At 42.8% G+C, this 16,380-nt stretch overlaps 1 protein-coding gene across 1 annotated transcript in view; it reads left to right on the top strand.

Moving 5' to 3' along the window:
• Positions 1-793: 793 nt before the first annotated feature.
• The window catches only part of KCTD16 (potassium channel tetramerization domain containing 16), a 351,666-nt gene continuing 336,079 nt past the window's right edge, over positions 794-16,380 (top strand). Inside the window, exon 1 of the mRNA XM_084780553.1 lies at positions 794-815. The gene's annotated coding sequence lies outside the window, so the exon portion shown is untranslated. The remainder of the gene's footprint in view (positions 816-16,380) is intronic.

Below are 16,380 nucleotides of genomic sequence, written 5' to 3'. Positions count from 1 at the left end.
GAATGGATAAAGAAACTGTGGTACATTTACACTATGGAATACTACTCAGCTATTAAAAAGAAGGAATTCCCAGAATTTGTGGACAAATGGATTGAATTAGAAATGATCATACTGAGTGAGTTCACCCAGAAGCTGAAAGAGTCAAATGGTATATAGTCACTTATATCTGAACACTAGCCCAAGGGGCATGTCCCACGAAAGTCTTCATTTACTAGGAAAGTGTGACAGAGGGGAGGACATCCTATTGGGACTTTAAGTGAGAGAAGCATGGGAGAATGGGGAAATAGAAGGATCCAGAGGGTCCAGAAACCTACAAGAAGAACATTATGATGGGCAGCTCCGGGCCCAGGGGTTGTACTCAAACTATGGCACCAACCAAGAATGTGCAATAAACTTTGAACCCTCACCCAGATCTAGCCAATGGACAGGACATTCTCCACAGTTGAGTGGAGAGTGGGGACTGACTTTCATATGAACCCTGGTACCCCATATTTTCCCATGTCCCCTGGATGGGGAGGCCTGGTGGCACTCAGAGGAAGGATAGCAGGCTACCAAGAAAAGACTTGATACCCTATCAGCATATACAGGGGGAGGAGGTCCCCCTCAGTCACAGTCATAGGAGAGGGGAGTAGGGGGAAAGCGGGAGGGAGGGAGGAATGGGAGGATACTAGGGATGGGATAACAATTGAGAGGTTAATATGAATACATTAATAAAATATTTTTAAAAAAATTAAAAAAATAACCCCCAGAAAGTCAGATTACCATCTGTGACTCCCTGGAGACTCTGAGGGAAGAAACTAGCAGGCTGTGTCAAGGTAAGTCTTGTCTCTGTGCTGATGCCATGAAAACTCCCTTCCCCCCGGGAGACAGAGTCCTTAGTCTTCAAAAAGGTGAGCTATTTCTATGAAGTCATTTTCATCCAGATTCATGGTCACCTGTAGCTCTGCACCATAGTATTTTGAAGGAGACTTGAGATGCAGGTCAGAGGGTTTGAGTCCAGGCCTAGCAGTTTCACTGTCCAGTTATATAGACCTGGAAGAGTTGCTTGGCCTCTCTACCACTTGGTTTCTTCCCCTGCAAGATGAAGCTCACAGAAACGATACCTTACCTAGAGCCAGGAGTATGAGCAAGTGGAGATGAAAGCTTTTGTCAAACCATAAGACGGTGGCCATTAGTGTTATTGCTGTCATGCCACTGTTGTCACAAACCAGGCCTTCCAACTGTCTTCTCAATGCTGAGACATAACAGGTAGCACAGATTCAAAACTTAAAACCATTCAGAAGACAAGCCTCTGCTTCTCTTTTGCACCCATCCTGCTACATTGCAAGGAGTCGCAGGCATGCACAGTCAGCTCATGAAAATGTAAACAGTTCCCAGGTGTTTCAGAAAGGAACATACATTTTCATTGTTTTCCTTGGAGTGTCTTGGAAAGACTTTGCCAACAGGATTAGGAGTCTCTTGGTGGAATGCCATAGAAACCAAATCTAACTGCCTAAGCTTCTGCATCATCTTATTTCCAAAGCTCCTCAGGGTTCTTTTTATGCCACAGTGTTTGTGGACCAGCATCAGGGAGGGCTAGGACTCAGAAACCCCAACCATCTTCACCTGTACTCCTCAGTACAATTCTGTTTCCATCTCTCCTGGCTCTTTCTTATCAGAACTGTTTCCTCTGGACCTGGGTCCACTTGGCATGCTGGGCATAGCTGTTTGCAAACCTTAACTGGGCCTGTTTATGCCCAGGGCACTGTTAGACCTAATCTATGTCCCCTGCCCTGATTCCACACCAACATGGCAGGAACTCTGATTGTCCTTGGGATGGACAGTGAGAGAACTTCTGAGCTACCCTAGATTTTGAGTGGTCAAAGTGGGAAGTGGAGATATTGGGATGTTAAGTTGCTAGTGAAAAGAGAAGACTAGCTCACTTTCTTTCCTTTTCACTAATATTAACTTTTTAATTTATTTTTAATTATGTATATAAGTCTCTGAGGGGTGATATGTATATTTGAGTGCAGTGCCCAGGGAAGCCCAAGATGTAGGAGGCCCCTATAGCTAGAGTTATAGGCAATTGTGAGCCTTTCAATGTGGGTACCGATAATCAAATTCAGGAGCATAAAAGAATATAATTCTCTTAAGCACTGAGCCAACTCTCAGGCCCCCTATGTTATTCATTTTAACTGTTCAAGTTAATGAGTGTCCTTTTGGCATTTCTGTGCATGCATACACTATGCTTTCATAGCGTTTACTGTCCTTTCTTCAACCATCCTCTTTGTAATAATAGGACCCTCCCATCTCAAATCCTAATATATCGCCTTCCACTTTCAAGTCACTCTCTTGTTATTGATGCTGTCCAATAAAGAGATGCTATGAACTTTATTTGTGATCATCATTCAATCATATTAACTGTGCAAATGAGTGGGGTTTGTTATGACATTTCCATTTACACAGATATGAGGTCATTGTGTCTTGCATCCCCACTACTGTGTCACCCTCTTGTTCCTCCCACAAGTCCTGCTAGTCTCTTTCCTCAATGCTCCATCTTTTCCCTTCCAGATCTACACATACAAGAACAATATAATACTTATATTTCTGTGTCTTATTTCTCTCCCCATTTTACCTATTTTCATGGTCTTCAGTCTATGCTACAATCTAAACTAAAACCCATTCATAGCTCCCTTGGAACCATCATATCCTGCTACAGAAAAATAGCAGAAACAATTATCTCTCAGGGTTAAGCACTTTTTTTAAGCATGTGCAGCTCCCTGGGATAGATTTGTAATATTTCAAGGAAAAACAGTTCTCCTTGAAGGCTGTCTGCCCAGCCCAGGGTTTTCCTTGCTTCACCTAATCTCACCCCTCATGCAGTTTCAATAGGAACAACTTACCCTTTTCTTCCTCAAATTTGTGCTATAACGCATGATCTGGGTGATATTTTCCAACTTCTGTCTAACCGTGATGCTGGGGCTTGTCATCCTTCATGGCTGCCTCGTGTCTGTAAAAGAGCTATCCATCCTCTTACTTGAGACGTCCCTTGGGCCTGAGAATTTAGAAGTAATTTTTCTGAGTCATACCAAAGATCCATTGAGTTTGAGAGACTAAAGAACTCCAAACATGCTTTTGTCCGAGACAGACTTTAAAGCACTTGGTCACAGACTGGGAGATGGTCACGTAACATATACATCAACAGGGCAGATGACTTGATGTGCAGCGGCCGAGAACATCGATGACAGACATGGGAGAGTGCTGGGTGTAGCCAGTGTGGTTTTGTGGGGGGGAGCACACAGAAGCAGCAGAGAAGAGGAGCTGAGCCAAGCACGCTGGGTGAAGATGGAATGGGGGAAGCTGGAAGTGCTGCAGAGGCAGAGCTCCCTTCACCTGGATGAAACATACAGGCTGAAGAAAGACAATGAAGTGAGGTGTGTGTGTGTGTGTGTGTGTGTGTGTGTGTGTGTGTGTGTGTGTGTGTGAGCCTACAGTGCTACAGTGTCCTTTTGTCTAATTATCTGAGTCTGTGGAACGGAAACAGGCTCTGCCCTATTGGATAGGAGGACAAATAAGAGAGTAGCTGTGAACTGGGTCTGTTAGACCATTTACCCTTTGAGGAAGACAAGAGTCCATGAGGTGTGAGTTGGCTACTGCAGAAACCTCAGGAGGAATGTTGAGACCGTTACACTACTGCCCAAATGAAGGCTACATCTGTGCTTTGGCTCTTTTTAGTGTGGTAGGAAAGGCTTCTTGTCTGTCAATCCTTCTGGCCTTAATACTCCACATCTGCAAGGAGGCTATTTTGTTTTTGTTTTCTTGTTGTTTTTTTGGGGGGGGGGTTGTTTGTTTCTTTTTTCTTTGTGTCCATTAGTTTATCCTATATCAAATTTAAGCAATTTGGTGCACTCAGTCAGTATTGTAGATATCTTGCAGTTGTTCCATTGTAAGATTTTAGATACAAGCTGACTATAAAGAGGGCTCTGTTCTATTGGGATAGGGTAAAAATGAAGGTGCCTGTGGCTCTATCCACATGGTATGCTAAAAGTCTGAACTCTGGACTGGGGAGGGAGAGATACTGGTCACCAGCCCATTGTTATGTGTATCTACACATACTTTATGGGGAAAAAAAGTATTGATGAGATTGTGGCTTGCCTATGTGGTCCTGGCCAGCAAAAAGGCTGTGTCTTCATGCCCTTGAAGATGCTGCAGGACCCAAAATGAGAAGAACCTGACACCTTCATCATTTCTCTTGGCCTCCCTCTTTTTGATCATAAAGATTACCACTGGGTGATAGAAACTGTCATCAGGCTTGCACAGTTTGCCAAAGTTATTGCACAAAGCAGATGGCAAGGCCGAGTCTTAACTTCTGGTCCTACGCCTAGGTCTGGACACAAACTCTTCCTAGTGAGATGTAGTCTCTCATCCTCTCAGGCTCACTCTTGGCACTGCACAACCCTCCCCCTCAGTGTTCTGTGCCACAGCCATCTAAGACTACCTGAAGACTCCAGCAAACTTTGCCCCTCCCAGCCCAGAACCTGCAGGTGTTCTACACTGGGGCTGCCCATTCTTCCTTTCCTTCCTCTTTCTTTTTTGGCCAATTCCTAATTACCACTTCAGGAAACCCTTTATCCATCCCTAAGCCAGTGCCCATTTCTTCTTCCATCTTATAATTATCTACCCCCCCCCCACTAGACTGTCTAGTAAGTTCCATGGGAGAAGGCAGTGGCGCAGTTGTGTTTGCCATACCATCCTAAATGCCAGGCACATGCATACATATATGTGCATATTTTCAGATCGTATAGCCCAGTGGTTAAAAGCTTTGAACTGTAACTTCTTGAATTCAAATACTACTTTTACTTTGGTAGGTGAATCATGCTTACCTGTAAAGTGCACATCACAAAATTATGTATCAGAGTATTGGGAGAAGCAAATTGCCTTCTCTGTGCAAATTGCTTACAACCGTACGTGGCAAAGAGTGAGCTCGCAATGCACATTAGCAATAGATGCAGAGTGAACAATTCCCAAAGGGCGGGGAGACAATGCACCCTTTGCATCCAAAGGCAGGAGAACCAATTTTCCCACTTTGCTTAAGTTTAGTGAGTTCCAGCTGCTAAATTAGGGTGCTTAATCTCCCAGAAAAGCCCTCACAGAGTGCTCAGGCAGTACATTCACACAAAAGATGACAGTGATGAAAGAAATGAACCCGTCCATATGTATGCAGATGATAAATCCTGGAGGCAGACTGCATTATAGCTCAGTGTAGCTGTGAAGCAGGTACCTCTAAACAGGAACTAAGTGGGCGTGGGCTTGTAAAGCTACAGTCAGCCTCCCCCAACTGAAAGGCAACAGGAAAATGATCCTTCACTGAGTGCTCATCTTCTCATTGCTCATATTCCTCCAATTTGTTTCTTCAGGGGAAAGAGAGCAATTCACTGGGAAGCATAGCGGGTCTGTTAAGAAAGCGAGGCTCTCGCTCATTAAACTGGTTTGTTTGCTTCGTTTTGCTCCCTTTGGGGGCTATACCAGGAGCTAGAAGTGCTGGCTTCTTGTTATTCAGTGGAATGTCCAAACTTTGTTTAGTGCATTCTGCATGCCATCCATGTGACCAGCCTGGGTAGACGTCCTGTACTGAAACGATTCACCCTCGACTTAGCCCCGGTCTGGAATCATTTTTGGCAGTTTTGTGATCTGGCATGACACCACAGCACCCAAGCTGAGGATGCACCTGAGCTTGGCTGGAAGTGGACCATGTGCAGTTAGACGACCTCTCTTCTGTTCCTTTCCTCAGTGCCTGTGCCATTTCTTGCTGTGTATATACCAAGAATGTGGCCATGACATTGGATAAGTTTTATGGCTTGCTGCTTCACCTGCCTCTAAGAAAGAATGACCTTATTATTTAGAACCCAATTCCAAAATCCCTGGCAAAAATGCTCTGCTTGGTCAAGATCACCATTCTCCCTTGGATCAAACAATTAGAACATTATAAAACATATTGAGTGCTTTCTCTTCCCTCTGCAGGCCTTCTGTCCTCTCATCCCCACTCTTCCCAGGTCTGATCTCTACCCTCATACCTCTCCACGTTCCCTCCCCTACCTTGTTCCTTCTCTTCAACTGCCTCCACTGTCTATTCTATTTCCCCTTCTGAGTGAGATTTAAGCATCTTCCTTGGGTCCTCCTTGTTACTTATCTTCTTTGGGTCTGTGAATTATAGTATGCTTATCCTGTACTACATGGTTAAAATCTGCTTATAAGTATGTACATACCCTGAGTGTCTTTCTGGATCAGCGTTACCTCACTAGAATATTTTTCTAGCTCCATCCACTTGCCTGCAAGCTTCATGATGCCTTGGTTTTAATAGTTGAATAGTATTCCACTGTGTAAATGCACTACCATTTCTTTATCTATTCTTTGGTTGAGGGACATCTAGGTTGTTTCCAGATTCTGTCTATTATGAATAAGGCTGCTATGAACATAGTTGAGCACAAGCCCTTGTGATATGGTGGAAAGTTTTTGGGTGTATGCCTAGGGTTATGGATATAGCTGGGGCCTGCAGAGACCCTTGAAGAGAGAATACCAGATTCTGCAAATTTGCCCTGATGCACGTTTGTGAGACACATAACAACTCTGTGTTTCTATTTCATCCATGTGATTAAAACTAAGTCACGGTAGAAGAGTCACATCTGGAATGCTCCAGCTAGTTTAATCATCTCCCCCAACTCTATAAGCCTCTGGAGAAAAGAGATATGGCTAACTCTAAGGAAATGAGAAAAGGCTCACTCTCCAAAGAATTATTCCACATCAGTGGACTCTTAGAAAATAAGTATTTTAAAATATTGTTTATTGCATTTTTAAATATTGATATGCATATTAGCATGAATGAGTATTGAATTCATTTAATATTAATACTAACGCCAATTCCTGATTACTTCTTAACTACCAAACTGTACATTTTATATACTTTTGTGTCAGTCTTGTCTAATCCATGCACAAACCCTTGGAAAACTGAATTAACTTTTTAAAATCTCCTAAGCTAGATATGAGAATATAAGGAGAAATAGTGTACATTAAAACTAACAATGGCTGATATTACTCAAGCTCCTTCTCTTTGCCAACGCCAACACAATGCCTCCCTCTCTTCTTGTCCCAAATGCTTCTTTCTCTTGAGGGCATCAGGGAACATAGTAGATGATCTTTTCTGTTTCATTTGTGAGTCAGGGTCTCTACACAACCCTGGCTGTCAGGGAACTCACTATGTAGACCAGGCTGGCCTGGTGTTTCATTCTTCTACATATAGACATCCAGTTCTCCAAATACGTTTGTTGAAGATGCTCTTTCCTTCAGCGTATAATTTTAATGTCTATGCTGAATAGCTTTAGATCACCTTCAGGCAAGCTAAAGTCATGTGAAAGGAGGAAACGCCAATTAAGAAAATGCCTCCATAGGTTGGGGTGTTTGTTTGTTTATTTATTTGTTTGTTTATTTATTTATTTATTTATTTATTTATTCACTTTACATCCTTGTCATAGCCCCATCCCTCCTCACCTCCCAGTTGCACCCTCCTCCCTCTCCACCATTCCCTGCCCTTATGCCTCAGAAGAGGGAAGCCCCCCTTTCCCATCCACCCCAGCTCATCAAGTCCTATCAGGACTGAGTGTGTCCTCTTCCTCTGTGGCCTAGCAATGCAGTCCTGCCAGGGGGAAGTAATTGAAAAGATGGCAAGAGATTCTATGTCAGAGAGAGCCCTGAGTTCCCTTAGTAGGGGACCCACGTGAATCCTGAGGTGCCCTTCAGCTACATCTGTGTAGGAGGCATAGGTCCAATCTATGCAAGGTCTTGTTTGATGCTTCAGTCTCATCGGGCCCCTCTGAGCCCTGGTTAGTTGGCTCTCTTGGGTTTTTTTGTGAAGATCCTGTCACCTCCAGGTTCTTTTCTCCTTCACCCCACTTTTTTGCAAGGCTCCCTCTGCATCGCCCAATGTTTGGGTGCATGTCTCGAGGTCCTGCTGGGTGGAGTCTCTCAGAGGACAATTCTGCTTGAAGCCTGTCTGCAAGCATGGCAGAGTTTCACTGATAGTGTCAGGGGTTGGCTCTCTCCGATGAGGTGGGTCTTGGGTTGGGCCAGGCCTTGGCTGGACGTTCCTCCAATCTCTCATTGATCTTTACCTCTGTACATCTTGTAGGCAGGGTGAGTTTTGAGTTGAAGTTTTTGTAGGTGGGTTGGTGTTTCCTTCCCTCTACTAAGAGGCTTGTCTAGTTAGAGGGTGCCATCTTTAGTCTCTATGGCCCCTGCTATTTGGAATCTCTGCTGGAGTCCCTCTCATATCCTCCTGGGAGCCTTTAGTGGTTGCTAAGGGAGTATCTAGGCCATTCTATTTACGTTTGCATTCTATTCCACTGATAGAATTCAGCTGATAGCTCATCTGTTTCTGTCCAATATCATGCCATTTATGTTGCTATGGCTCAGGAGTATGGCTTGATGGTGAGAATGGTAATCCCCCAAGTATTATTCTTTTTTGCTCTGAATTGCTTTGAATAACCAAAGTCTCTTACATTTTAAGATAAATTTTAATAATTATTATTTCTGTAATAATATCATGCCGATTTTTTTAATTGAAATGGCATTGAATCTACACACTGTTTCGGTGGGATTGCCAGTTGTCATGTTATTAATCCTATCAATCCATGAACATAGAAGACTTTTCCATTTTCTAGTGTTTTCTTCAATTTCTTTCTTCCCAGTTTAAAGTTTTATTTATGTATTTATTTACCTGAGACTATTGCAATTGAAATTGTTTTTTTTTTCTGGTTTCCTTTTCAGTGTGTTTATAATTACTGTATAGAAAGGCTACTGATTTTCACATGTTCATTTTTTAATATCGCTATTTTCTGAACATGTCTATGGATTCTAAGGATCTTCTAGTAGAATCTTTATGGCCTCATATGCGTAGAATCACATTCAGCTTCTTCTCATATTTGTGTCAAGTACCAATGGATAGTCTCAACCCAACAATCACACAGATGCTCCTATTAAACTAGATGGTAATACAGCATAACCAAAAGTCAAGAATCTGGGAATGAGTTGGGTAGGGAGAGATGGAGTGGAGGAGGAGGTAGAAGAAGGTGGGAGGAGAGAGTAAGTGGGCATTATAAAACTGGCAAAAATCCAACTTTAAAATGCAGGGCTTTGCCAACTTGGGCAATTTTCATGTATATTTTTCTAGAATTATGATCTCACCAAATCAATTGACAGATTTTTCCAGACCTGGCCATCCTCTCGATCTCTTGGACTTTTTGTGACATGGTAAGGCCTTGGGTTCTATGAGTGTTCACAACCCCTGCCCCAACATTTTGTAACTTAGTACTTAGGAATGGTTCAGACTAAAACCATTGATCATTCAAGAAGCAGCTGTATGATACAGGGTCTGCAAGCTCTGAAGAGTCATGAGTAAAACCCAGGATATCAGAGAACCTGGATGGGAAAACATATTGTTAATTTCACTATCCTTAAACTAAAATTTTGACTTATTCCTTCAATTGTGTGAGTTACCTTTTGTAGCTGCCTCTAACTATTACTAATACTCATTGTTAATTTGCTATTATGCATTAGTAACTTAGTGCATAAGTTAAAAAGGGTATTTGTTACTTACTGCATCATGAGTCTGTTTATAAAATATTTTTATAATTTAAAGTTTTGGTAATATTTTATGCTATACTTATCTTTCTTTGTAGTCCTGTATTAATTTTACATAGTTAAATCTTTTAAAGATAATCCATACACACACAGGCACATGTGCACACAGTCCTATTATAAAAAGATAAGTTTGAGAGATTACAGTTGATGACAAGGCAAATATCTCAGTGAGATGGCATATGGCAGGAACCAGCTTACCTCATGATAGCTAGAGACCAAAGGGAAAACAAAACAAAACAAAACAAAAGGCTAGAGACCCATTAGCTTCCTTCAAAGGGATGCCCTCAATGACCTCACTTCCTTTTACTAAGCCTCACCTCCCAATAGCACCACAAGCTGATTCTCTAACGCAGTAACTTTAGGGAATCATGTATGCAAACAGCAAGAGTGGGAGAACATCTTATTCTTCTCAAGACATTCCTAGCTCTTTATCCTTCGCTACCCAGGGCCCATCTTCCTGAAAGTACCACATAGTAGTTCATGTTCAGGATGTAAGCAGAAGCTGGTCAGTGTCCTCTTTTTCTTAGATCTTCCAAGCCTATGTACCAAGCCTACTACCAAGTTTCTGCATAGAATTAGTAGATAAGGTAGATACCTTCATATAGCATGACAGGAGAGAGAGGCTTAATGACCATTTTCTCAGCTATGTGCCACTGTCTACACTGCTTACATTCCTTGATTCTCCTCACGGACTCCGAATTTCAGCAAACTCCTAGTCTGGGAGACTAGGAAGGTTTGCTTACACATGTTTAGGTTTTTCTATTCCCTATCCATTCCTACTATTAGAAATACAAAAGCTATAGTTTTAAAAATTGAAATATCAAAACAGTCTTTTTTTTCTTAACTCTCATAAGACTTGTTGTGTGTCTTCTCCCTGGAACAATATCTCTCTCTCTCTCTCTCTCTCTCTCTCTCTCTCTCTCTCTCTCTCTCTCTCTCTCTCTCTCTCTGTCTCTCAGCCTAAATGGGTCAATGTAGTGACAAGAGGTTAACAGGAAGTATCAGAAAAAAACACATAAGCTGTTTTCAAATAGTTTTCCACCAAAACCTCCAAAACATAACACTTTGATTATTAAATTTGTAAACTCTAGTTTAAGGGGGCGGGAGTTCTAGTCTCACTCTGAACAGGAAATGCTATAAAGAAATAGAAAGTCCTAGGGATGTGATGAGAAGTGGATGGTGTCTTTGCGAGGCTCACTCATGATGACCTACTACGAGTGACTTTCCAGGCACTGTGCTTACATTGTGGGGACAAAATAGAACTTCATAGAATAGTGATTGTTCTCTGTCCTTGTATAATAGGCTCTCTATGCACGCATGCATCCCTTTGCTTCTACAGTGACCTGAGCAAGAGTCTATTTTAACTCAGAGATGTTTACACAGAGTAAGACACACTAAAGATTGAGCAGTAATTGGAAACAGTTTGCTGTCAAGCTGCATCTCGGCTCTGGGGTGTATTGTGAACATTTAAAAACTGTCTGCTTATATATCATAACACTTCGACATATTAAAATTACTTCCTGGTTTGTGAGAGACGTTCTCACAAGTCTAGCCAGTTCTCAAAGAGTAAAGGACTTGGCCAAGAGAGTGCAGAAATGAATGCACAGCCCCCCTGCCGGGGCTTACACAGCCCATGAGACAATATTCTGCTGCCTTAATCATCCCAGAGCCAGTTGACAGGCTAAATCCCAAAGCCCACTAAGATTTTCCAGTGTAGCTATCCCTGAACTGTTCACCTCCCTGTGCCCCATTTACAGTAGAGACCACAGTAAAGACAGCGACCACTGCGCTTCTCACCTTTTCATCTGTATGTGGATGGGGATGGTGCTTTCCTCACATGGCTCTGTGTGGCCTGTCAGGTCACCTGTCTCCAGGGGCAGTACGGAACGTGGCATCGTTTTCTTCCTGAGATGCTCCTGAACGTCCCTGGTGACTGCTCTTAACTAATCATCCCACTGAAGGATATAAATCATGGGAGTAGGCGAGTCTTCCTCAATAGAGGATGGAACCAAGAAAGACAAAGAGCCATGTTGGTGTGGGTGGCTTCCCTGTGGACTGTGGGAAAGGTTGGCACAGGGCTGGCTGCAGATGGGCAGTGTCTCTCTCAGGACCAGAGTGTCTACATGACCTTCGTATAGATGACGTAAGCAGCCAGGTTAGGGCTGTGGTTCATATCCCTGGGCAGATCCCATCTACTGCAGGTAGGGATACATCCCACCTTTCTGTTAACTGTAAATCTCTTAACTTCATATGACTAAGCCGTGGAGGTAGATAAGACGTCACACTTTGTTCCTTTCTGAAGGGACTGCTCTGCACCTGGATTAATGCACAGGACCTGCTAAGCCAGACCCACTACTGATGGTTGCTGAGCACTTCCTCTGTGGTGCGAGGTCCTGGCTCCCATCCTCACAAAGAGCCCCTGAGACACACAGTCAGCTCCACAGAGGGAACAAGCATTTAGCCTATGGCTACGCACCTGGTGAGCGACTGAGCCAAGATCTAAAGCAAAAGGCTCGCTTTTGTGGCTGCCTCCGGAACACCTGCAGTGCTGAGGAGGCTGCCCAAGAAACCCTGTACACCTTCACCCAGAGCCTGGAGATTGCTGTGTCTAGGGTCCAGGGCAGCTGTGGCTGGCTGGACTCGGTGTGGATCGTAGGCTCCGTTTCCATGGTTGCAAACCTACTAGGATTTCCAGGAAAGATAAAGCACAGAGATGAGAGCCTGAACATGTTTGTCAAATGGCAAATCCTGAGATAGTTGTATTTATATCCACAGCCCCTTTACAAAGGAGTCAAAGGGTGTTTGAAGTCCAGCCGCAGAAGCGCACACAAGCCCGACAGCCCGGGCGGGCCCCAACTCTCCTTCTGGCAAGCTCCAGCTTTCCTGTGTACGAAATGAGGGGCTCGTAATGCTCACTGCGATTCTCCTCCTAGCAACTGGAAAGTGGTTCTTTGCTAACGCAATTTCTAGGTGTCTATTCTGCAAGGCTTAACCTCAGAGAGAAGGCAGGAAAGCCTGTAAGTCTGTATTCTTTAAAGCTCACTTAGTGAGTCTAATCTTTTGTCTCATTCGGTAACTATTGGCCTGAGTGATTTGGTCCCTTCCTGACTGAACTATCCATTTGGAGATCATGCCCTGGCGAGTTTCCAGGCCAAGGCATGGTATTCAGAAGTGTTTGAAAAATGTAAGTCTGAGAGTTATCTTGAGGATACGATAGCCGTGTCTCTAATGAACATTAAGAAAAGCATTACATTTTATAATGATTTTCTGCCCAGCACTACTTTCTCTGCCTTTGAAAACGCTCCTCTAAAAAACCACCTACACCCAACTCTTCTGGGTTGAGCATGGGGTTAATCTGTTTTGCTCCCGACTTTCCAAGTGAGCAGGACTCACCCATTCTTGATTGCCCATTGTAGGAAAGTAGACCCAAGCCGAGAAAGTAGACTCAATCCCCTGACTGTCCATGGCTTGCTTGCAAAGCTTGAGACAGTGGGCAGCTGCCCTCCATGCGTGAAGGGAAGAAAGTTATCCACACGGAGAACACTAAGACCAATACAGAGAAGAGACACACCAGAAACAAACCTCAAACCTGCACACTATATGGCTTAAAACATGAGGGATTTTAGTTCATAAAAAGAATTTCTGTCAATGAATGACACCATGGACACATTTGACAAAAGCCTGACAGTGTGAGAAAGTATTTGTAAAGTTGAGATAAACAAAGACTTGAATCTTCTAGAATATTTTAAGACTTTCTTGAAAAAAGAAGGTAAAGGTTGGGAATTGGTGCACCATCTGAACAGAATATTTATGGAGGAGAGTCCCAAAGCTCACACACCTGTGATGAGCTGTTTAAAATCATAACAATGAAAAATAGAACAATTAAATATTATTCTAGATCCACTAAACTGACAGAAACTAGAACCTAGAAATCACTAGTGATTGGAGATACAAGACGCTCCACATTTTGGGTAATGGGATTTAGAGCTCTTCTGCTTTGAGATGGTACTTTGGCCTAAGTTGGAAACAGCTCTTACTGGTCGTAAACCTAATGTACTACTGATGTTTTCCCAGGGCCCACAGGGCAGTGGATTTCTTTACAAAAGTTTTCATAGAGAAGTCTGCAGTGACAGAGAGTTAGAGGAAAAGGCACAAGGAAAATGTGATAGGCCCACTCATTTCAGAAGTTTATATGCAGTAGTGATAAATACTGGGTGCATGTATAACAAAGTGAAAAGTGCACATCAGAATGAATGGAATCTCTAACCAAGTACTACTGAACAGACAGAAAATATATCTACACAAAGCACGTACTTTGAAAGGATGGAGTCAGAAGTCTACATATTAACTGTTTTAGACAAGGATATCCGTAGAAGAGTCTTTGCATCGATGGATGCCATTTTTTCTTAAAGCAAGCAAATTGATAATAGATAATTTTAACAAGTATAATAGATAAAAAGAAAAAATGAAAACAAAACTTAAATCTAAGAGGAAAATATAAGGAAAAAAAGACCTTGCACAGGCTGGTCAGGGAGTGCTTTCTGAAATACTCTCTGCGCTCTGACGTGGAGTATACACATGGAATGTGGTGGTGAGTGGATACTTGTAGGACAGTGGCAGGACAGGAAGGAAGGCTGTTGTGAGTGAAGCTGGAGCACATCAGAGTTGAAAGTTCTAGGAACTCTAGAAGCCAGTGTGCGGTGACTCAAACAAAACGTTGCTCAGATCTTGAGTAACGAGAGGTGTAGGCGAGTGACAGGGATCAAAACCAGAAGAACCACAGAGAGAGACTTGGCGTGCAGGAGCAGGCATTCAGACATTTACTCAGTAGCAGTCTGTTGATTCCGTGCCATTAGCCTGAGTTATAAAACCGTTCTCTTCAGCATGCACAGTCACTGGAAGAAGTAGCAAGACACGTCCCATGTAAACCTCACTTTATATGTGCAGTTGCTATGTGAGGCCCCATGTAGAATCTCTACATCTGCTCCAGATGAGCTAGTCGGAACTCTTCAGTAAATAGGGTGACAATCCAGGTTGTTAGGCTTGTACAGCAAGTACCTGTACCATCCGAGCTGCCTTGCTAGCTCCTACCTCTTTTTAGAGGAGGGACCATATTCACACTCTTCCGATGGCCATTGGCTATACACACATACATAAGCCATTCGACCTATGTCTATCATCTGTTTCAATCAGCTATCTATATATCTATAATCAATATATTTACCATCTGGCATATCTATTATCTATCTTTTATCTACCATGTATTTATCATTTATTTATCTACAACTTGAAGATGATGCATTTGGATGTTCAGAGACTGATACAATTGATGGAGTAAGGATAGAGTAAGGAGTGGGGTGAGTAAAGATGCAAAAACTTCAGCTCAGCCCCTGCATCTGGGGAGACTGAGGTCTTGGAAGAAAGATGGTTCTGAGCAAATCGACCAGAATGCAGGGGGAAATTTTTTCCATTGAAAATTTTCCTGTAATGAGGATGTTATAAATTATTCAGAGTAGCAACATCTGTTCTCCATGTTAACTTCAGTAATGAGACATCTCCTACAGATCTGGTTGTGTGCTTGGGGCTTAGACCATGATGTGAAAAAGATAAAGCCTCTGTACTCGTGGCTCTTCTACTCCAGGAAGGGGACAAATAATAGTAGCACATATTTATATAGTATGAAATGTGTGCTAAATACTGTTATTTGCACTTTATTGCATACGTTCCTTTAATCCTCACAACCATTTTATGAATTCTTCATGTTTTTCAGTACAAACAAGTAAGTGGTTAGATTGTAATTGAAGCCCATGTTGTCTGCTTCTAGAATTCATAAATAAAGGTAAATACAGGTTACAGTGAGTTGTCGGGAAGACATTTTCACGGGTAATATCTCCTTACATACTAATATAGCCAATTACTAGACATGTGCCATACTTCCCTTCAGAAAACAGCACAAGGAAGTGATTCTAGCTAGATTCAGAAGACCTGTGTGGTATTACAGGGACTAAGCCTACAGGAGTAAGGCAGGCAGAAGACCCAAGGCTACAAGGAGAGACTGATGCTGGAAAAAATGGAAATGCCTTCTTCCCTCTCTGCCTTGTATCTTTTGCATATACCTGAGGACCAGCTTCTCATGAGCATCATTACAGATTGGCATACTGTGCAGTGCTACAGAATTACCTGTGCGCCCTGGTATACTGAATCCATGTCCACAGTATGCAACATATTTTTTAAGAGGAAGAAATGAGTCAGTTATTAATGGGGGTGGGGGCATGAATAGTAACACAGCCCATTCATGAATTATTGTTGCCAAGTTTTTTTTTTAAAGCCCAATAACTTTTATTATTCAGCCATCATCGGGACTAAATAATGGCTGTGGACTTTCTGGCTGCAAAAGAGGGCTTTGGGTTGATTGATGTGTTTGGTGATACATTTATCTCCCTTGCTGCTGCCTGTGCCACTTCAGAATGAGCTCCTGAATCCGGTGAGCCAACCCTGGTCCAATGTGCTGCTGACCTCTAACACTAGCCAGGCAACATTCTAGAGACCCCATGGGCATTTCCCTCTGTGCTCCCTAGACACAAGCTCCCCATCCTTCTTTCTTCCCTTCCTCTGAAGGTCTACAGTTCTGTGGTGACCTCAACTCAATCATACAGATGTGGCTATATGCTTTCAATTAAAATAGTGTCTTCAATCTTTTCAGTGATT

This window comes from Acomys minous (genome assembly GCF_964271855.1).
Source record: "Acomys minous genome assembly, chromosome: 4".
Classification (NCBI taxonomy): domain Eukaryota; kingdom Metazoa; phylum Chordata; class Mammalia; order Rodentia; family Muridae; genus Acomys; species Acomys minous.
The sequence above is the reverse complement of the archived record's forward strand: the minus strand, read 5'-3'. Positions and strand labels throughout refer to the sequence as shown.